Here is a 22,167-nt window from a genome sequence, read left to right as displayed (position 1 = left end):
ATTGTAACAATATTAAGCCTTCCAACCCCATCCACCAACGAGCTGCCTTTCATTTACTTAGGTCTCCTTCCATTTCTTTCAGCAATACTTCGTTGTGTTTATAGTATGAGTTTTGCATCTCTTTTGGTAAATGTATTCCTATGTATTGTATTCTTGATCGGTTGTAAATGGAATTGGTTTCTTAACTTCATTTTGTTTGTTCATTGCTACTGCATAGGAAGTTCAATGGATTTTTGTGTATTGATCCTATGTCCTGCAGCCCCAAGGAACGGGTATACTACTTTTAATACTTTCTTAGTGGATTCCTTAAGATTTTCTAAATACAACATGAGGTCACGTGCAAATAGAGCTAGTTTTACTCCTTCCTTTCCAATCTGGGTGTGTCTGATTTCATTTTCTTGCCTAATTGCCAGGTTCTCACCTCCAGTACCATGTTCAGTGGGAATGGTGAGAGCAGACATCCTCGTCTTGTTCTCGATCTTGGGGGGAAGAGAACCAGTCTTTCACTGTTAAGTTATGATGTTAGCGATAGATGCGCTTTTATCAGGCTGAGGAAGTGCCTTCTATGCCTTGAGTGTTTTTTATCATGCAGAGATGTTGAATTTCATCAAATGCCACAGCCAGGATTTGAAGCTATGCTTCTCTGACTCCAGAGCGCCGGTGTTTGCCTGATATACTAAATTAGTGGACCCCCGAAGGAGACCCACGTGGACCCCAGTGAAGAGCAGGTGGTCAGCAAATGAGGTGTTCCCATCTGCCCCTTTTCTCCTTGGCATTTGAGGGAAACCTACAACGAGAGAAAGCGAGGGTGCATATGCACAGGGTTTAATTGGAGGGGATGTATCATCACGTTGAAATTGCTGGCATGGGGCAAAGTTGCTGGGGAGATGTTTTGGACCTGTCTTGCGGGAATTTAAGGCTGGGTTCTGTGCAGACGATCCTGAACTTGGCATGAGGAGTCCTGTTTCTCTGCAGTAATGGACAGCTGACGGTCTTCTTGAAGTTGTCTCCACAAAAACACGATGGAGCTAATTACCAGGTTCTGGGAGACTCTGGGGTGGAGGCTGGGCTGGCAGGCAAGGAGGAGGCCCTCCCCACCCGCCTGCAGAAGAAGATGAAAGTGTTCATGGGCTGAACTTTTCACCCAACAAAGAATGAATCACAGCCACAGCGTGCCAGGTGCTGGGGTCTGCAGACACGAAAGAGACCCAGAGCCCCCCAGTCCCCACCTCCCAATCCTACTGCTTTCCACCGTGTGGTGCTTGGAGGCTTAAGCCATGCCCCTGGGGAGAACATTCTCTCCTGGTTCTGTTGGAGCTTCGGCTTATGGGAAGTCTTGGTCTGACTTAACACCTTCCTGACACTTGTCAAGCTCCTGCGGCTGCCAGAAAGCTGTGACAATATCAGACGAGAGTGTTCTGTTCTCCTGGTATTGATTTTTCTGGTCAACCAGCTAGCTACCCTGGTTTTCCCATTTACGATGGCCCCATTTATCAAGAAGACTCTTCTAGGTTAGGTGCCAGGTGTTTGACATGATGTAACTCATTTTTCCCTCCCAGCAACCCTAGGAGATGGAGACTATTCCAATCCCCCATTTACAGATGGGCAAATGGAGGCACAGCTCGCATGGGGAGACAGACAAAGACAAGCAAACTGGCCAAATATATAAAGTCAGTCCAAATTGTAATAACCTGGTACTGAGACAATGGTGAACTTTAGCAGGATGACCAGGGAGGGTCTCTCAGAGAATTGAAAGGGGATCCGACCATGGGAAGAGCAGGAGGAACAGTGTCTTGGGCAGAGGGAACAGGCAGTGCAAAGGCCTCGAGGCTGGATGGTGCCATTTGCAAGGAACAGGAAAGAGGAGGTGTGGGTGAGTGGAGTGAGCAAGGGGTACAGCTGGAGGTGAGGACAGGAAGGTGACAGGGGCAGGTTGTTCAGGACCTGTAGTCTGTAGGGAGGACTTGGGTCTTTTTCCCTGAGTGAGATAGTATCTATCTCTTTCACTGGATTGTTAACTCCTGGAAGGCAAGAACGTTTTTTAGCCTGTTTTGTTCACTTCTGGGTCTTCAATGCTTAAAACAGCAGGGCACACAGAGTGATGGCCCGAATGGATGGGTTTCCTGAGCAAATGCCACACTGCCTCTTAGGCCCTTGCCTCCGCTGGTCACAAGAACTCTCAGTGGGAGATGTAGTTGCCCCTTTTGCAGATGGGAACAGTGAGGCTGAGTAGCTTGTTCAAGGTCCCTCCCCTAACAGGTGGCCAGGCTGGGGCTCCTGCCATACCCAGCCTTCCAGAGCCAGCAGCCTCGTTTCACTCTGCCCTCATCGGGCACACACAGCTCGAGCACCTACTGTGTATGAGAAACCATCACCAAGATGGGGTTGGGTCTCCGTGGCATGGATGAGAAAACCAAGGCCAGATTGTCAATGGTTAGGTCAGGGTCATGCAGCTAGGAAGGAGAACGAGATAGGCTCCGCAAACCTGGCCGCTGCACTGGCCGCTGGGAAACTCCGAGCTTAATTTAGGTTCCTTGTTTAATTATTCATTCTCTCCTCTCTCTTCTCCTATTTATGACTTCCGCCTTCTCATTTTGTTCCCGGGGTTAATGCCTTTTGTTTATATCTGCATCTTTGGCCTGGAATGAATGAATCAACGATTTTGGAGGAAAAACCCCGAATTCTCAACTTGTGTCCTTTTTGTGGGCACAAGGCCCTCTCCAAATACATACCTTGGGGAAATAAAACACCTTCTGCGTGTTCAGAACTCATCTGGAAGTGTGCGATCTTGTTTGGTGTCTTTGAGCCCTCCAACCTCCTATGGTAATCCTTCCCCTTTCTTTCTTTTTTTCTCGTTCCATTTCTAAGCACCAGCTACAGGCTAAGCAGCGCATCCTCAACAGTTCATCCTTACGTTCTCTATCTTGCCCCATTTCACGGACAGGACACTGACCCCCAAGGGGCAAGCCCATTTTGCAGGTGTGAAAACTGAGGCTCAGGGACCTACACAGCGAGGCAGTGCCTGAGCTGGGGTTCCTACGGTGATTCGTCCTGACTCCAGGCCAGTAGTGAACGGTAATGAGGTGGGATGTTTGTAAAGTGCTCACTCGGTAGCAGATGCTCCCTCGTCCATTCAACCAATACGCAGGGATCCCCAGGCCCTTTGCAGTCACGCCCTACTGTGACCAGAATAAAAACAGCATGATGGATTGGAGAATGGAGCCTCGGTGGCTGGTGGCGGTGATCAAGGAGGGCTTTTCCCAGGAGCTGCCGTTTGAGCAGAAATCGTAAGGAGAAGGGAAAGATCTCGGGGGAGCACTATTCCAGGTGAAGGAACGGCCGAGGCAAGGGCCCCGAGTGAGGACGGAGCAGGGTGGAGGAACCGTAAAGAGCCGGCTGGGGTGGAGCCTGGGCACCCACGGGCAAGTAGTGGGTGCCAGTGTGGATGCATTCGAAGGGCGCTGGGGGAGCCGCGGCAGAATCGAAAGCACAGCCTGCCAAGCACCACGCCCTAGGTGTCAAGCGTCCTGGGTCTCAGACGCGGAATCGTGGCCGGAGGAGTCCCTCGCGCTGACGCCACCGCCCACGCGTCCCGCGTATCCCAAAGCCCCGCGCCCCACGTGCTCTCGCGGCCCTTTAAACGCCCCGGGGCCACCTGACCAACCCGCGCCTTCTCATTGGCGGGGGGGCGTGGTTGCCGCGCGGCTGCGCAGTGACGCGCGCGGACCGGCCCCGCCCCGGCCCCGGCCCCGCCCCCGGCCGGCGGCGGCGGCGGCGGCGCTGGCGGAAGGGATGACGTCACCGGCTGGGGGGGCGCGCGATCCGGCGCGAGGGGAGCGCGAGCCGCAGTGAGTGTCCTCGCGCCGCCCGCCCGGCAGCCCGGCCGGCGCGCGCACGCCGCGAGCCGCTGGCGCTCGGGCTCCGCTCGAATCTCATGCAACAGCCAGGATGTGAAGCGGGGCAGAGCCGGGGGAGCCCAGCCCAGCCAGCCTCCAGGTAAAGGGAGGGGAAAAAACGTGAATTCGATTAAAAAAAAAATTGCAGGCGCTCCAGTGGGGGTCTCGGAGGCAGCGGAGTGGGCAGCGCGCCGGCTTTGTGCCGGGAAAGCCTGCACGGCCATTGTGCTCGGAGGATGCTCCGCTGCAGCCGGCTGCACGCCCAGCCGCTGCGCCTGGCGAGCGGCGTCCGAACAATGCCCCCGAGGGGCTGGGCCGGGGCGGGCAGGGGCCGCGGGGAGGGCTCTGCGGGCGGGGCTGGGGGGCTTCGCCGCGGCGGGGGAGGGGGCTGGGCTGGAATCACCCGGAGCGCGGCATTGGAAGCTGCCCAGAGCCGCCGGCTGCACCACCCCGGGCTGCGGGCGGGGCAGAGGTGCGGAGGGGGGACGCGCGTGTGTGCGGAGGGGCAGCTGGCCGCGGCGGCTCCCGGCCAGGCTCCCCGGGCGGGTCCTGGAGGCAGGGGGCGCTGTGCTGGGGGAGGGGGGCTCGCGGGCGCCCCGGAGTGGAGACCAGCCCGGGACGGGTGGCTCCAGGTGGGAGCGAGGGCGGACCGGCCGGTGCGCCCAGGACGGCTGCTCTGCTCGCCGCCTTCGCTCTCCAATCCCCCTCCCCTGGAGACCTCCGACTCAACGCCGTCTCACCCTAGCGCCCTCCCGGCCTCGTCGATCCCGGGGGAGGGGGGCCACCCCTCCAGCACCCTGGCCTTGCCCCACCCTTTTGCGGCCCGGGCGCCCCCTCCCAGCCCCCCAGGCGGGGCGAGGCTCAGCCCCTAGCCCCAGGGACTCTGGCGGACAGACGGACGGGGGCGCGCACCGGGCACCTGACCTCTCCTCGGCGCTGGGGGCCCCTTGGGATCCCAGGAGAGGGGAAGCCGCCTCTTGAGCCAGCAGCCCCGGGGGTTTTGCGTGCCCCGGGAGCCCCCTTAGGGGCGGGGGGGGAGGGGAGGTGACGTCATCCAGGGGGCGGAGCCGTCGGAACCGGGTGAAGGGGGCGCTGGGGGGGGCGTGCCTTGAGGAGAGCCCCCGGAGTTAGGGTGCCCGAGCCCTGGTCGAAAGGGTTTTGGCCAGGTTGCGGCCAAGTCCGCTGCTCCTTATGGAAATTTCTCCCAAATTTAGGATCCCTCTTAGCACCCCCCAAGTCCTGGACACTTCCCTCCGCGAAACCCCCCTAAATCGGAGAACTCCCCTTCGGCTGCTTTTCTCCAGAATTCTCAAATTAGGGAACCCTTCCGCAAACTGGGATTTTCTTTTCAGCCACAGTCTGCACCCCCCGCCCCCCGCCGTGTGGAACCTCCTGCTTAGTGACCCTGTCCCCATTTCAAATTCTCCTCTGGTAGCCCTGTAAATGGACAGCTTTTGAGAATACCCCTTCCTCAAATTTAGTCACCCCCTAGGGACCTCATCTCCCAAATTAAGAAGCCTCCTCCGCGCCTCCAAGTGGGGGACACCTCCCCTCTCCTTCCTAAGGCTCAACTGGGATTCCCCTGTTCCCCCCATCTCCATCTGGGGGAGTCCCCATTTTGAGCGTGGGGCCCTTCTATCACTGGCCAAACCCCTGAAAAGCAAGCCTGGCCAACCCAGCTAGCGAAGGGGGGGGGGTGTCCTAGCTGTCCAGGTTGTGTCTTAGCACTCACTCTAAGAAGCTCGGACAAAGCTGGTGGGTCCCTGAGAGTCCCAAGGACAGGGACCCACCTGCTCTGAGCCCCCAATGGCCTCCACGCAGACTATGGCTGCTGGGGTTCTTGCTTTCCCTCCGTGTCCCCCATCACTACTGTTCCCGGTGTGCAGGGGGCAAGGGCTCCTTTTGTTTTGGGCACCCTGCTTCCCCCTCAGAGCCGCCTCCCGCCCAAGAGAGGAGAGAGCCTTCCGCTCCTCTACTCCTGTGATACCAGCTGCTGCTTCTGGAGCTTTTATTAATGGCCCAGGGATTCGGTCGATTCTGCTATTTGCATAGCTCCCCTCCCCCTCCCAGGGTCCCTTCCTTTGTGCCCCCCTCCTCCTGCCAATCTCGCCCGCCTTCTGTCCCTCAGCTCTCTTCTTCCTCTGCCAGCTGATACTTTGGCTGCGGAAGGCAGGCAGCTGGGGCAGGGGGCGGCTGCTTGCCTCCCCCACATCGCAGAGCCCACCAACTTGGACCTGGGTCTCCGGCTGCAGCCCCCTGCCCCCTACAATGCCCTCCGCCCAGCCTCTCTTGCTGCCTGCTGTCTGCGTGTGTCTCCATTCTTCTTCTCCAGAAAGCTTCGTCCTGCCCCATCCCCTGGGCCCGGGGGCACCTTCACCGTGACGGTGCACTTCTGCTTGGGGCCTGGGCCCCCCGCAGCCCGCTGGGGGATGCCACCCGCCATACTCAATTGCCCTGAGATTTGGTATAATTGGGCTCAGGCAAACAAAACGTCGCGGGAGACCCGGCCTGCCTGGTGAGCTCATGCGCTTTCCTATTCCTGCCACCCCATCCGATGACATCGGCCCCCCAGGGGCTGACAGGGGCTGGCGCTGTCATGCCAGTGGCTGTCCTGAGAGGAGAGGCCATGGCCTGGCCCACTCCCCACCCGCTGTAGGAGACAGGATGGGGCATTCTGGTGTGGCCGGGTATGGCCTTGGAGGACTCTGCCCGGGGTGGTCGCTGGGCTCCCCAGGGGATCCATCCTCCCCCCAGGATCCCTTCCAGACCCCTGAGCTGGGCAAGTGCTGGGTGCAGGGAGAGGGGTACTAAGAGCCAGGCACCTGCCTGCTGCCTGCACGGGTCACCACCCGTGGACTCGTGCTTCTGTTCTGTCCCCTCCAGCGGAGATTCTGAGCACCTCTTTTGCTTCCCAGGGGGTTCTGGGTGTCTCCACATGCCCCTGGGCCACCCTTGGAGACTTGAGGCATTTTTCTCCTAACCCCGGGACTGTAGGTCTGGACCAGGGTGTGAGGAGCGGGTGCAAGGGGGAGGAGCTCCCCAGACGTCAGGGACTTAGTGGTGGCGTCTGGGTGGGCGGTTCTGGAACCACCACCATCCACCCATTTGCTTCTTCTTTGGGTCACACAGAGCTTGGGGCTCTGCCTCGGGTTCCCTGGACCCGGGGCTGGTGACAGAGACTGTCTGCCTCCACTTGTCCACTTGAGGGATGTGACTCGGTTTCCCCTCCTGCCTTCTGGGTCAGCCCTGAGAAGCTTGTCACAGGGCTTGGAGTGCAGCGCTCCCCTCCGGCTGCTGCTTCCTGAAGCCGGGCGCCGGGAGACCTGTGGCTCCGCTGATTACTACCGCAGCCGAGTGGCCCGAACGATGGTCAGCGAGGTGGCCCGGGAGGGACAGAGATGAGGAACGAAGGATGGGCGGGGATGCTGAGGCTCCAAGGCGCAGTGTGGCATTTCCACCCAGGTGCCCTGCAGCCTGCGTTCACCTGCTTCCCGTGACTTTAGTACAGCCGCCGAGCGTCGGGGCGGGGGGTGTGTGTGGGGCGTGTAGAGAGTTCGGGTTTGGGAGGAAAACCCTAAAAATAAAGGTGGATATTTATAAACCCAGCGGGTTTGGGGGATAATTGACAAAGCTTAATGTTTTCAACTGAGAGCGATCCCCCCTCCCCCCGGCTGCATTAGTTCCATTTGTGAAGTCATTCGGAGCCGGCGGAAGGTTCTTGAAGTATAGTGGGCTCCGTGGGCGAGTTGCCGGCCGTGGTCCCCTTTCAGGGGTCTCTCTTGCTTCTGGAGGGAGGCAGGGGGCCCAGGCCAGCGTGCTGAGACCCCAGCGGCCCCAGCTTCCCAGCACATCCAGAGCAGCCTCCCGGCAACCCCTCCCACGGGTGGGCATCCCATTTCCCAGAATTTGCAAGAAGGGGGCCGCCCCTCTCCTGCGAAGCTGGCGCACGTTGCCCTTGCTCTGTCCTTCCTTGCAGGGAAAGGTGCCTGGGTGGGGTATTTGGAGAGACCCCAGCTGCCTGCCGGGCAGGGAGGCTCAGCCTCCCGCGGGGACAGGAGGGGACGAGATGAAGGCATGACTGCTGTCCCTGTGTGGGATGCACGTGCCGATCTGACAGAAAACCTGCTGTGGGTCCGTGGACAGTCACACCATTGCCTGTCCTGGGGCGGGGGGAGGGGAAGGAGGGTTCAAGGGCTTTTCGGATGTTTTTTAAAATTTTGTCTTCTCCTCGCCTGGCTTTGGTCTGGAACCAGAAAGCTGCCGGCTTGGCTTACGGGGTGGAGGAGAGAGGGTGCTGGAAGGGGATGGAGGTCCAGGTGCTTGTCACCCTGTCACAGGGAGGAGGGACAGCCCAGAGACAGGCCCGTCCTAGCTCTGACATGCACAGGAGGTGCTGACACCTGGGTCTCTCAACCTTGCGGTCCAGGGTGTCACCCGCCTAGCCTTCTAGAAGCTCCAGGTATCAAGTGTAGTATGTGGGTTTTTTTTTTTTTTCTTTAAGGAAAGAAAAGACACTCAGGAAAAAAAAAAAAAAAAAACGAAAAAAGAAAAAAACCCCGACGTACCATTTCTGTCTTGTCTCTGGCTGATATTTCAGAAGCGTGGGGGGGTTGCGCGTGGGGAATATGAAAAATCAATTGGCTTACACTTCTGCAAAGGCGAAAATTAACGAGCGGGCGGGAGTGACTCATGGACAGGGCCTCGACTTTCTCACACTGCCTCATTTTTGTCTTTCTTTTCCCTGCCCTCCTCCGAGGAGACGCTGGTGCCCCTGCCCCTCCTGGGGCCTGGCCAGGCCGGACGTTGGCGGGGTTGTGTGTGTGTGTGTGTGTGTGTGTGTGTGTGTGTGTGCTATTCCGAGATCCCAGGAATCCCCTCTTCTGTTCTCTGGGATCCAGGCGTCCTCAGTCCTGCGGAAGCCAAAGGCATTCCGTACCTGAAAATACACCCAGGGTCTTGCCCGGCATTTGTGTTCCCTGGTCATTCCCATGGATTTTACCCTGGTGTTGGGGGTGGGGGGTGGGGTCTTGGGGCTTGGGTTTCCAGATTGCAGTGACCCCTCCCCCAAAAATGCCTTAACTGGGGCTGGATCACAGTGTTTTTTTCTTTGTTTCTTTTCTTTTCTTTTTTTTTTTGAAGGGGCAGAATTTGTTGCGAACTCCCCGGGCGGTGTCTGCGGCTTTTGAATTTTGTATTTGTTTGATTTTTAAAATCTTTGCTGTTAGCCCCCTTTGGGAAGGTCAGGAGTGTGCTGTCCTACTGGGAGAACTGAAAATCCCAACTCTTCTCCCTGCCAGGTTTTCTCCTTCCTATCTCCCTCTGTGTGGCCTCACCTCTGCCCCTTAACCTCTCTGTGTGGGAGCCTCCTTGCTTGCAAAATGAGGTTATGCCTCTGGCTTCGGGGTCCTGACTTCTGCCCCCCTACTCTACCAGAGCTGTGCAAACTTGCAGGTTGGTTGGCCTCTCTGTTTCTCCATCTCTGAGATCAGGACAGTCACCACCCCGTTCATGGTGAGCCAGGACACAGGATGCTTCTGGTAAAGCACCTCCCCCGGGTATCAGATGTGACCGCCGCTGGCCGCGCACGCCCTGCGACACCCAGACCCCCGCGTGGCCCGTCAGCCCCAGCCCCAGAGGCTTAGAGGCCTGGGACTCTGGGATGGAGGCAGGCTGGGTGCACAGGGGCTGGAAGGATGCTCTCCTGTCATGCTGTTGCGTGGGTAGAAATTCAGGGGTTCTGGGGAAGTGAGATCGGCGCGTCTGTGTGTGTATAATTTAATGCTGCTTATAATTAACCCCGTGATCAGCAAATGAGGGGATGTCGGGGGGAGATGATAATAGCCACTCCGCCTTGTTTGGACTTGGCGCCCGTGCCAGGCCCTGTGCTGAGCAGGCATGTAAGGAGCATTCCCGTTGCCTTTAACCTTCACACCCTGCCCCCCGCCGTTAGTGCAGTGTTCAAGTGCGGAGCCCCATTTTGCAGAGGGGGAGACTGAGGCCCAGGAAGGGCCCTGGATGGCCTGAGGTCACACAGATGGGTGACAGAGCAAGGAGTCTTACCCGGGGCCAATGGGTACTAGAACCTGGGGCTTAACTCCTGAGGACAGGTGCCTGCCTGGCTCTCTATCCAGCTGTCCAAGACGTCAGTCTGATGCTGGTTCACCTGCTGGGGCTCCTGAGGGTCCCTGTGGAGACACTGAGGCTCCCCGCTGCCTTCCTCGGAGGGCGAGAGCGTGGACGCTGGACTGGGGCTGCCTGGGGTTCGCATCCCCACTCCGTCTATGTGATGGGGCGAGTTGCTCAACTTCTGTCCCCCCGTTGTCTCGTCTACACAGTGGAGAATAATGGTACCCCTCGCTCGGCGTTGTTGGGGGGATTAAGTGAGTGAATACGTGAAAAGCGCTGCACTGATGTGTGGCTAGACCTGCCCAGCAGGGCCTCCCCAGCAGCCCCCCGATGGGGTCCAGCATGGGAGGGATGTCAGGATGACTCAGCCACTGCAAACTGGGGCGTTCCCCGTCACTGGCTGCCTAATCAAGGCCGCCCCACTTCTGCGGCAGGATCGGAGCCACGGGAGGCCCGGCGAGGCTGGCGGGGAAGGCAGGCGGCCGCCGCGAGAGAGACTCGAGAGAGTCGGGCACTCCTGAGACCCCGGGTGGTGGCCCGGGGCTTCCAAGGCCCAGGGCTTCCAAGGCCCAGGGTGGGTCTAAGGGAGCGCCCCCTGGGGGAGGTCTCGGCTTAGACGGCAGCCCCATGGAGAGGCGCCCTGCGAAGGGTCAGTGTGTACGCTTGGCGCAGGGCCATTCATTCGTTCAAAATTCATTTATTCACTCAATTAGCCTTTGTTGAATACTGGTGGCTAGAGAACGCGAGAGCCAGACTCTGGGTTCGAATTGCATCCAGCTCTGCGACTCACCAGCTATGACGTCTCGGGCCAGTTCTATAGCTGACCCGTGCCTCGGTGTCCGCATCTGTAAAATGGGTGCTTTGGCACTGCCTCACTCACGGTGGGGTTATCATGAGGGCTCTAGGAGCCAAAGTCTGCCCGACAGACAGAAAGCTCTGTGTGTGTTCTTTTTCCTTGTTTTGTTTTAAATAAAGGCAAATTGAAATTTAATTCTGGGGATATAGCAGTAAACCAGGCAGGCTCGGTCCCGTGTTCCTTGGACCCTGGAGTTTATTGGGGGAGGCAGTGAGTACATAAATAAGCAAGGTAGGGTTGACTACGGTCGGGTTCTGCTGAGACCGGAAATGCGGGCAGGACCTGGCAGGACACTGGCCACTATTCTGTCTGGTAGGACACGGAGGGCCTTTCTGAGGGGCCGACCTCCGAGCTGAGACTTGAAGGCAGTCAGATGCTCAGGCCTTGGGGACAGCAGCGCAAAGCTGAGAGGGGCCTCTGGGAGGGGGGAGGCGGGCGGTAAGGCAGCCCGGGCCGACCACACAGACCCTGACGCTGAGCAGTTCCTACTGTATTTTAAACATGTGCGGCCAGAGTTTGCTGGAAGGCCCCCCCGCCCTGAGCTTGGGCGTGAATATCGTTGCCGACAGAGACCCCTGTGGGGAGATGGGGAAACACTGCTTGGAACAGCCATCAGGCCAAGGCCCAGAGAGGGAGAGGAACTGGCATGAGACCACACAGCCACGTCTGACTGTCTGCTGGGCTGGGCCTTGCCCTCCCACCAGCCTGGAGCCGGAAACTGAGGCAAGAGGATGTGGCAGGAACGTAATGCCTGTGGGTGATGTGCCCCAGGCGGGCCCCCCCATCCTCCTGACCAACCCCCAGCGGCTCCACAGCCAGATCTGAGAAAAAGCAGAAAGTCCCAATTTTACATGAAATTGCCCCATTTTACATCCTTGGAGCATTCTTTTCCTGAAAACACTTGCCCTTGCTGGTGGTGGCCTCGACCCCTCCTTTGCCCCTCCCTGAGCCTCATTTCTCCGGGCTGTCCTATGGGTTTGAGAGTCATTGCCGCCTGGACGGGTTCTTCGGAGGCCCCGGCAAGATAACTCACGGGGAGGGCTGAGGACGGCCCGGGCCAGGTCCACGCTCGATAAACGTTGGCTCTGATTATATTAATATTGGTCATAATGATAAACTTGACTTAGATGTAATGCCGCACAGAAGGGAGCCTGCTTGTCCCGAGGGGCAGGGCTGTGAATTATCTTCTGGCTGCAGGACCCATTCCTCAGGCTCTGGTCTTTTCTGGAATGTAGCTCTTTGGTCTTGGGCCGGGCCACCGGTCACCAGCATGATGTGTAGTTTGTCATAGTGGTTTGTAACCAGGGGCAGTTTTGCTCCCCCTGGGACACCGGGCCATCTCTGGGGACATCCGTGGTCGTCACGACTGGGGGTGCTCCTGACATCGGGTGGGTGGAACCAGGACGCTGCTCAGCCCCCCTCAGTGCCCAGGACGCCCCCCAAAATGACCCGGCCCTAAATGTCAACAGTGCCGAGGTTTAGAAACCCTGATTCGTGCTCCAGACCTGTGGCGGCGGGAGAAATGAGGCAGGATGGCTGTCGGCTTGCCCGTGACCTTGCACCTCCCACGCTCCGCACGGCTGTGCTGGACGGAACGAAGGATTACTGATGGGATCCCGCCGCACACCTGTCCCGGCCCCGCTGCCCAACTGATTTTCAGAAGTGGGTAATTGCCCCTGACGTACGACTTCTGGAAAGCGTGGCCGGCTGGGGTTTCTGGCGGCGTGCTGGGTCTGGAGTGTGGAGGGGCTACCTCGTCCAGAACTTTTCCCTTCCGTTCCACCTGGCCCTGGGAGCCTGGACTCTGTCCCCACAGGGAAAGGCTTCGGGAGGCCTGAGCAGCCGAAGTTGGAATCCTGACACGGGCTCTCCCGGCTGTGTGAGGCGACTTGTTATCCCCCCGCCCAAGCCTTGGTTTTCTCATCCGTAAAATGGGGACACATCTTGCCTGCTGTGTCATGGGGATTAAATGGTGTCATGTTGATACAGCCCCGGGTGGCCAGGTTGCACAGATAGGGACTCAATGACTGTGCCCTCCCACCTGTCATCTTCATGAGGAATTGGAGGGAGGGGAGGACCCCAAACCTTCGATTTCCCAGACCACTGCCACAGAGGGGACGTTGCCCAAACAGGCATTAAATCCCCCTGTCTCAGAGCCTAGCCACATGCCTGGCCCTCCGGCTCCGCTCCCCTTTTCTCCGTTCACCCTGAGAATGGCCCCCAAAGTGGCAGCCGTTGCCCCCATCTAGCAGATGGGGAAGCTGAGGATTGGAAGCAGAGGGAGGGACATTGCTGTTGGCTCTTCTGGGTTCCAGATCTGTTTTGGCCTCTCACAAGCTGTGTGACTTGAGGGAAGTTGCTTCACTTCTCTGGATAGCACCCCCAAACTCCCTTCTTGCCAGCAAAGCCCCTCCTGCTTCTGTCTCCCTCACTCATTCCGCGCCAGCCAGGGGGACCTTCCTCACTCCCACCTCTAGGCCTCAGTCCTTGCTGTTCCCTCTGACGGAAGCTCCATTTCTGGCCAGGCCAGCTATTCCATCCATGTCCCCAGCGCTCTGATTTTTACTTTCTCAGTTGCTGTTGAATGCTCTGTCTGCCTGCGCTTTCCAGAATGGGAGTTCTACCGGGCTTTCCCCAGACCTGGCTTTTGAGAGCCACCGCCCATCGCCACGAGCATCGGTGTGTCTAATTGTCCAGATTGAGCAGGTCATGGCGGGGAAAGCCCTGCGTCTGCAGCTTCCTGGGCCGGGAGGCTAGGAGAGCAGCTCGCTAGTGGAGATGCTGTGTGACTTCGGCCACTTGCTCGCCTTCTCTGAGTCTCTACATGTCTGAGATGTCCGGCACAGAAGCAGTGATGAGTGGCTGTTGAGAGCCAGGGGTCCTGAGGATGGGTGTTGGGGTCAGGAGACCGTGAAACAGTCTGTGAGGTTTCCTGTCTCCTGGGGAGAAGGTAAGAAGTCCAAAGGCCAGGGACCCCCCAAAATGCATAGTAGCCGGGCCAGGGGATTTGAAGACTCAGCTGACCCTGATGTTCATCTGATGCTCTGTGTGTCTGGCCAGATGGGTAGAGAAGTTGCCAAGCAGCCCCAGGAACAGACCAGGCTTTCCTTTGGGGACCGTATTTGGCATTCTGGCACCCACATTCAGGGCTTGGCCTGGCCTCATGAGCAGTGTGTCCCTGGGCCAGTGGATTCACCTGCTGGGGCCTCTGTCTCCTTGTCTGTCAAATGGGAGTGAGCTGGTTTCTTGGGAGGTTGGAAGGGTCCCTACTGACTGTGTTTGGAAAGTGCTGGTATGTCAAAGGCCCCCCGATACCTGCTTAACATTGTCCAGTACTCTCTGATGATTAATACCTTCTGGGAGCAAGTCGGGGGAGTTGCATACAGAACTTTGGCGGACAAAGGATTTGGGGCTGCTGGAAGGCCGTTGGGCCCACATCTGGCTTCTCCCAGGGGTGTGAAGTCAGGCCCGCAGCCTCCCCGCTCTAGTGCCAAGAGCAGGCTGGCGGGAGCAGGAGGCAAGCCCCGGGCAGACGTGATTGACGTGGGCCAGAGGCTGCCCCAGGACCACCTGAGCCGCAGTGGGGCAAACCCATCCAGCGTGGCCGGAGCCCTCAGCGGGCGCGGGGACTCAGTGCTGACCTTGGAGGGCTATGTTTCGGTCACCCTGCAGGCTGCGTCGAGGCCTCTGGACTCCCCGGCCAGTGCTCTGCCCAGCACCACCCAAATTTCCTCCACCCACCGTGATGTGTACCTTTTGCCCCAGCTGCCTGGTCCCCCGATGATCGTTTTCTTTTAAACCCATCTCTTTTAAAACTTAAAAGAGGAAACTTTGTCTTACTCTCATGAATGGGGGATCTGGTATGTCCTTGACATAAGTAGGTGGAACCTCAAAAATAAATGTGATGAGAGTAAAAAAAAAAAACCACACCACACAACCTGACATTAAATTATCCCGCTGCTGCAGGCTTACAGCAGAGGCCAAGGGCTCCTGAGGCGTTAAAGCCGAGTTAGCACCCACTGGAGACTTCCAAGCTTCCAAAGGCTGGAGGGAGCCGAGGACAGGGCCGGCCCCCTTGCTGGTGGCGTCAGTGTCCTCGAATGTGGTGGACTGGGGTGGGGGTCTCCCGGCCGTGCTGGGCGGCTGGGTCCCCTCCCACCTTCTGACCAAGGTGCTTGGACTTGCCCGTGGCATCTGAGTTTTCTTTCCCAACGGCCTGGGGAGAAGGTTATTTCTCCCTGAATTCAATTAATGAGCCTATTAAAAACTATTTATTTTCCCTGACAGTTGTTTACCGAGGAGAAGGAGATGGATCGGCCAGGCGGCCTCACCAGGCAGGCACGAGGCAGGATGGGGGAGGCCGGGTGCCTCGGGCCCTGGTGCTTTGGGAGCGCAGACCGTGGGTGGGGTCCTGCTTCTGGGGAGCTGTGGAACGCAGGGTCTGAACTGGGCTCCGGCCACTGTTTCTGACCGTGGAGTCTTCGGGGAGGCAGGCTCAGGGATGAGTGAAAACTATGCCGGTTGTGGAGGCAGGGGCTGGCTCCCATGACCTCTCTCTTCTCTACCTGGGCTGAAGTCTCTCAGATGCGCTGGTTTGAAACCTAAGGCCTCACCCTCTCGGGCCACATGTTTGTGGTGGGGTCTCCCTATATCCCTTCTCCTCCCCTTCAAGACAGTTGAATTCTATGACTTATCTGGGCACAGGGACACCTGGTAGGAAAAAAAAAATTTCCCAGGACACCTTGCTGCTGTCTGTGCTCCATGATTCAGTTCTGTCCAGTGGGATAGATGAATGGAATTTCCTGGAAATGCCTTCGAAGGGAGTAGCACATGCTCCCTTCTACCCCCTGGCTGGAATATGGAGGTGATGGTAGGCATTCGGGCAGCTCTTTTGGACCACGAGGCAGATATCATGGACAAGAATGGGGGAACAAAAGGATGAAGGATCCTGGGTCCCAAAGATTGTGAAGTGGGCCAAATGGCCCTGAAAGGCCAATCTGGGAGCTTCCTTTACGTGAAGAGAGCAAGGATGCCTCTCCTGTGAGGTTTTTGGCACCTGAAACCCAACTTGGTCCTAACAGTGGTCGTATGTGAGCCTTCAGACACATACTGTCCTTCAGGTCTCTGCTCATTGTGAACTGAGCCTTTCTTGACCTCCCTACTAAGATTTGCAAAATTATTATTTGCAAAATAATCGGTAAAATGATCATTTGCAAAATTCGCCTCTCCCCCACTCTCCGTCTGTCCTCTTACCTGTTCTGATTTTAGGTGAGGCACCTGTCCCCGGCTTCCTGTTGTATGCCTCTTACTTATCCTCTGCTTCCCGCTCTGGCTGGGACTCCCTGGGGAGGCGTTTTTGGCCTGTCTCCTCCGCTGTGTCCACAGCAGCACCTGTGCGTGCACAGTAGGGCTCAGTGCCTGTGTTTTGCATAAACAGGTTTCTGTTCACAGCGGGAGACACGAGGCTCGGGGGACGCCCGAGGTTTTCCAGCTGGCTGGTGGCTCCCGAGCTCTCCCCTTTCCTCCCCACCCCCCAGAGTCGGTCAGTTTGCCGGCGAGTCGGTCCCAGCGTCCCAGCGGCTGCTCCTGATCCTTCCTCTCGCCCCCGTGTTCTCACCTCGCCTCCAGAAATAGCCCCTTTAAAATAGCCGCGTCCCCACGTTCCCGGGCCTCTGCCTGCCCACGGTCGTGACGCCGTGCTGACGGGCCGGCCTCCTTATTGCTGTGGGATTTTTAAAAATATAGTTGGTGTTAGGTGTTTCCCCCCCTTTTATGCCTCAAGATGCCCAGCCGTCCACACGGTCGCTTTCCCATTCTCGACACTCGCCCTTTAGGTTTTGTGCTGTGTGTCACCGGGGATGCTCCCTGGAGCTGCGGCTCCCGAGGGGTGTCTGGTTTGTGCAGCTGGGGGCTTCCCCTGCTGGCTGATGCCAGCCAGCCCAGGTGGCCCTGTGTGGCCCGCAGTTCCAAGTCTGGTTGGGAAGCCTCGGGCTGGAGACCCAGCACCACCTCTTGCTGGCTGTGTGACTGTGGGCAAGGTAGAAACTTCTCTGAGCCTCAATTTACTTTTTTGGAAACGGGACATGTCCAGGTTTGGTCAAAAGGGTGGAACTCGTCTGAGCCTCCGTTTACCTGCCTGTGACACGGGGACGTCTCATGGGGGCGGCTGAATTTCTCTGAGCCTCAGTTTATCCATCTGCCAACGAGACGACTGAGGGTTTCCCCTCAGGGCCTGGCCCACTGGGTTTTCTCGAGATGTAAGCCGACCTCGTTACACCATCCAGTCCCTCCGAGGGAAGGATATAGTGAATTTAGTGTCAGCTCTGGGCCTGCCACTTCCAGGAACCCTCAGGAAACCACTTCCTCCCTCAGGGACTCGGTTTTCCTCATCCTTAAAATGGGCCCATTTCACGGCCGCGTCTGCTGGGAGGCAGCCAGGAGGCAGCCGGCACCTCCTCCGCGGTTTCCCCTCGCCTCCTGGCTGGGTGCACAGCAAATGCTCCGGAGACGTCACTGACGCTTTCCTGCCTCGTTTATTCTTGTCACCGACCGAGACCACGGAGACCGTGGTTAAGAACCGGACTCTGGGGCCAGACGGCCTGGGGTTTCTCGCTTGCTGTGACGTGGCCTCTCCCAGCCCCAGTGTGCTGTTCTGTAAAGTGGGGATACTGATGACTGTCCCCCCCCCCCCCCCGCCGGGGTCCCTCAGAGCGGCTGATGGGTCATTGAGGGTGAAGCCCCGGGGCAGTGCTGGGCTCCGAGAGGGGTGGTGTGGCATTCATCTGCTGAACCTCAGGCCGCCTCCCCATGCTGGCTCTGCCTGGGGGTGGGGGCGGGGAGATGAACGCTCCTCTTGTCCATCTGTGTGTGTGTGTGTCTGGCTTCGTGGTCCTGGCTCTACCTCTGGGGCCTCCCGCCTGCCCACCGGGGGGAGGGGGCGGGATTATACGGCCCGGAGGGACGTGCCTGGTCCAGGCCACAGGCACTGCGGAGGCCGCCTCTGCTTCCTGCGTTCGCTCAGCAGGTGTCGGGCTGCCGGATGACACAGGCACAGACCGGGGCTGGCGGCTCAGGAAAGGGCAGGGGGGGCAGCGTCCAGGGATGGCTCAGAAATGGGGACAGGAAGGGCCCCCTGGGAGGAGGCGTGGAAGCTTCCGCTGCCAGCCCCTGTGGCCCCTCGGCTGGTTCAGCTGTAGCTGCTGCCTCCCTCGCGTTTCTGCCCTCAGTCGTCTGGGCAGGTTTCTTGGACCCTCCTGGGTGCCAGGCTCTCTCTGGGACCTGGCATGGGAGGAAGTGCGTGCCTTTGTGGGACTCAAGGTCTGATTGGGGAGATGCAATGAGCAAAATAAAATATTTGTCACGTTAGATGGTGATAGGAGAAAGCAAGGACAGAAGGGGATTGGGGAGTGGAGGGGAGAGGGTTGTCATTTAAACGGGATTGTAGGAACAGCTTCATCGAGGAGGTGACAGTCTGAGAAAGCCCTGATGGAGGTGAGGGAGGGAACTGAGTGGATACGTGGAGGAAGAATGGTCTGGGCAGAGGGCACAGTCTGTGCAAAGGCCCTGGGGCCGGAGCAGTCCTCGTTCATTGAAGGAGCAGCAAGGGGGTCCATGTGACTGGAGCAGAGTGAGTTCTGGGGAGAAAGGGAGGAAAGGAGGGCCTTGGGGAACTCGGGTAGGACTGGGGCTTTTACCCCATTGAGGTGGCAGTCCTGGAGGGCTGTGGGCAGAGGAGGGAGGGAAGATCTGACTCGGGTGCTCACGGCGCCCTCTGGTGGCTGCTGTGGGAGGAGGGACTGGGAGGGGTGGTGGCTCACTGGCCCAGGCAGGAGATCCTGCCGCTGGACCAGGTAGAGAGAGAGGAGGGGGGAGAAGCAGGCAGATTTGGGATAGAGTTTGAAGGCCGACTTTGTGGGTTTCATCTTTACAGTAGCTCTGTGAGGCACTCCTGTTGCCGTGTAACAGGTGAGGACACTGAGGCCCAAAGAGGTCAAGGCATCTGGCCAGGGTCACACAGCTGGCTGCTGCGTGGAGGCTGGGTGGCCTGAGGGCCTGACTCACTGCTGGGGCCTGGCTGGGATGCAGCCTGGTCCCCAAGCACTGACTGGCCACCACTTTTTCCTAATTTATAGATTTGACCAAAGACATGTGTTTAAAAACTTGTGTGAGTTTGGGTTCTCTTAGTTGAGCTGTTGGGGGGGGCTGCCCCCCCCCCACCATTTTGGGGAAATACTTTGTAGGGGCTGTCAGCTGCATGAACCTTTGGGAAACTGGGGATTCTGTTAGATAGAGATCCAGATTTGCAATCTGCCCTCACCTCTTACTGAGCTGTGTGACCTTGTGGCTGTTGCCTGGCCTCTCTGAATGCTCTGTTTGCTGTGGAAGCAGACTCAGCTGTTTGTTCATACCAGTGATATCGGCTGCACGCGTGCTGTGTGCCGGGCAGTTTTAGGCAGAGTTATTCCTGCCTTGACCCCCGCCGCCCCCAAAGCGTCCGTTGACAAAGCACAGTGTTCAAGCCCGGCGAGGCTGGGTGGGAGTGCACTGAGGGGGCGTTGGCTGCTCCAAGGGTCGCCCGTGGAAGATGCTAGGCTCTAGGGCTTGGAAGTTCAGAGACCCGTGCTGTGTGCAAAACCCCAGCCGGACAGGTCCGGGCTGCAAAGCAACTCAGAAGAGCCGGGCTCGGGCCACAGAGGAGTTTCAAGTCGAACCTTATAGTTACTGACACTTCCCACTTAAGTACCTAGTTCGGGAGAAAAAACATGATCAAAGTCTAGGTCTAACAAAGTCTAGAAAGCTCTTTCAGTAGCTATCAGGTCCTTCTCTGTGGTAAAGAAGTTGTGTCCAGTTCAGCTGGTCCATGTTTTCCCAGCATGGATACTTAACAAAGCATCTTAAACTCGGTGAAATACAGAAATCACCAGACCTGGAATTGGAACAGGGGGAGGGGAAGAGAGGACAGAGGCTCTGAGGGTGAATGATGGGAGGGGAGATCAGGGAAGGCTTCCTGGAGGAAATGGTGGCGGATCTAAGATGTGGAGGTTGCGTAGGAGTTATCTGAGTAGAAGGGGGGGGGAAGGGTGTTCCAGGCAGAGTTGTGAAGTCACTGTGAGCCCTTAAGGTGAAATAGTGTCACCCGTGCCTTGCACTGGGCCTAGCAGGCACTCACTAAGTGGATCCTGGTAGATGTTAGGTTAGTGGGTCCGTAATAGGCATTCAGTCGATGCTCATATGATAGGTGCTCAGTAAACAGGCACTGCCCACAATCTCTGATTCGGATGATGCCGTGTGGGTGTCACTTTGCGGTGACTGTGTTCTGGAAGACCTGAGACCCAGAGGTCCCATTTTTTGTTGAGCAGGAATAACCTTCAAGGTTTCTTTCTTATCCTCAGCTCCCTGCCTCGCTCCTGATGAGGCCGCATCGTCAGGCGCACAGTGGGCCTGCAGCTTGAAAGGAGGAGAAACTCCAGTCAAGTGCATTATTAAAAAAGCAGATGAACTGATTGGCTCTTAGAACTCAGAAGGTTGATGTTAGAATAGCTTCAGGCATGGCTTGATCCAGGGGCTCAAACAAGGCATTTTTAACAGATGAAAGAAGCAGACCCAGGTGGCGTAAACTACTTGCCTGAGACCACACAGCTAGGAGGAGGTTAAGCCACAGTTCAGACTCACGTGGCTCTGAATCTAAAGTCCATGGCTTGGGAACGTTGTCCCAGGCTAGGGGTGACAGCTCCCATTTTCCACATGGGAAAACTGAGGTTCAGAGAAGGGAAACGACTTGCTGAAGTAAGCAAGGGGCAGAGCTTGGGATCGAATTCATGTTAAAACCCATGGTCTTGGACCACACACCACAGGGCTCTCCGTAAACACAAGTTGAGTGGTGGGTTGGTCCAACCAAGGCAGAGGAGGAGAACAGGTTTGCCAGAGGCCACATGGACCTTGGGCCAGCTCTCCCCTCCCCACCCAAGAAGCGCCCACTCATGTCCCTCCTGCCAGCCACCCCGGATGGTCATGACGTTTTCCTTGCTTTTGATGAACACATCATGGGTGACAGGTGGGGAGGTCCCTGCCGACCCTGGCTCCGTGCCAGCCGTGGGCCCCGGCCAGGCCTGCCCAGCTCTGTCACAGGAGGAAATGAGATTGGCAGCCAATTGTTTTCCAAGCCAGCCGCCTCTCTTCCCGATGCCCAGTTTCCTACATGTTTGCACTGACTGCTCGAGCCCTTGCCCCTTCTCCCCCACGGTCGCCCGACTGACTGCTCAGTACCTCCTGCCGTCTCCACCTGGGCACAGCCCTGCCTCTCCTGGCTTTGTCCTTGGGCATCTTCATGGCGTTTATGGGGCACCTACTGTGTACCGGGTGTTATGCTTGGCTACGAGCCGACTTTGTCATCCCTCATCTCCCTCTGCCACCCCCAGCCTGTGACCTTGAGCAGGTGGCCTGACCTCTCTCAGACTCAGTTTCCTCATCTGTAAGAGCGAGAGAATTAGGCGAGGTTCTATACATGAGGCACGTTGAACAGTCTTCAATATTAGTGAGTGTTACTGCTGTGACTGTTTTCGTGTTAGTAAATATAGGTCCACGGTTCTCCTGTCCCTCTTTCCACCCATCCCGCACCTGCTGTCCCATGCCGTACTCTTTCGCTAACAGACCCCATGCACACAGCTGGTGCCTTCTTCTTCTGGGCTGCGTGTCACGCCACTGGTGGGCCCAGCCTCACCTGGCCGACAGACCCAGGCACCTCTCTCTTTCCCGTTTCCACGAGGCGAGCCTGTTCGCACACCGGCTTCAGGCACGAGTGTGAGGTTTCACACACAGCATCGGCTGGCTCTCGCCTGGTCACCCTGCAGAGAGCGGCCGGCTTCCCCGGAACAGCTTCGCGGGACAGGAATGATGGGTTGCTCTCCTTGGCTGCTCCCACGGAGCAAGGGGTGCCTAGGGGATGGCTTCGGATCGGAAACTTTCTTCTGGGCCCCTGAGAAGAGCTTTTGAGTGTTGAGAACGATCATAGGGGTCTTTCTGGGACATTCACCAGTGGATATTTATTGAGCGCCTTCTGTATGCTGGGCCCTGATCCAGGTGCTGGGAACAGAGTGGTGAAGAAGACAGAGCTCAAAGCCCTGCCCTCGCTGGAGTATAGTATAGATTAAGGATTTAATTAGGGACTTACACTGGATGCCACGCTTTTAAGAACATGAAGAAAATTTTAAGAAAATGAAGCCAGGGAAGGGCAGAGATGATAAGTAGGGGTTATTTTAACTGCGGAATCAAGGCAGGCCTCTCTGAAGA

General features: G+C 57.6%; 1 protein-coding gene across 3 annotated transcripts in view; it reads left to right on the top strand.

Annotated features, from left to right (window-relative positions):
• Positions 1-3,889: 3,889 nt before the first annotated feature.
• The window catches only part of PTPRS (protein tyrosine phosphatase receptor type S), a 96,696-nt gene continuing 78,418 nt past the window's right edge, over positions 3,890-22,167 (top strand). For 2 of the 3 annotated variants that reach the window (XM_057311443.1, XM_057311442.1), the window contains exon 1: positions 3,890-3,996. The gene's annotated coding sequence lies outside the window, so the exon portion shown is untranslated. The remainder of the gene's footprint in view (positions 3,997-22,167) is intronic. The other variant, XM_057311444.1, reaches the window with a different exon arrangement.

The sequence above is a fragment of the Ursus arctos genome, unplaced genomic scaffold (assembly GCF_023065955.2).
Source record: "Ursus arctos isolate Adak ecotype North America unplaced genomic scaffold, UrsArc2.0 scaffold_14, whole genome shotgun sequence".
Classification (NCBI taxonomy): Eukaryota; Metazoa; Chordata; class Mammalia; order Carnivora; family Ursidae; genus Ursus; species Ursus arctos.
The sequence above is the reverse complement of the archived record's forward strand: the minus strand, read 5'-3'. Positions and strand labels throughout refer to the sequence as shown.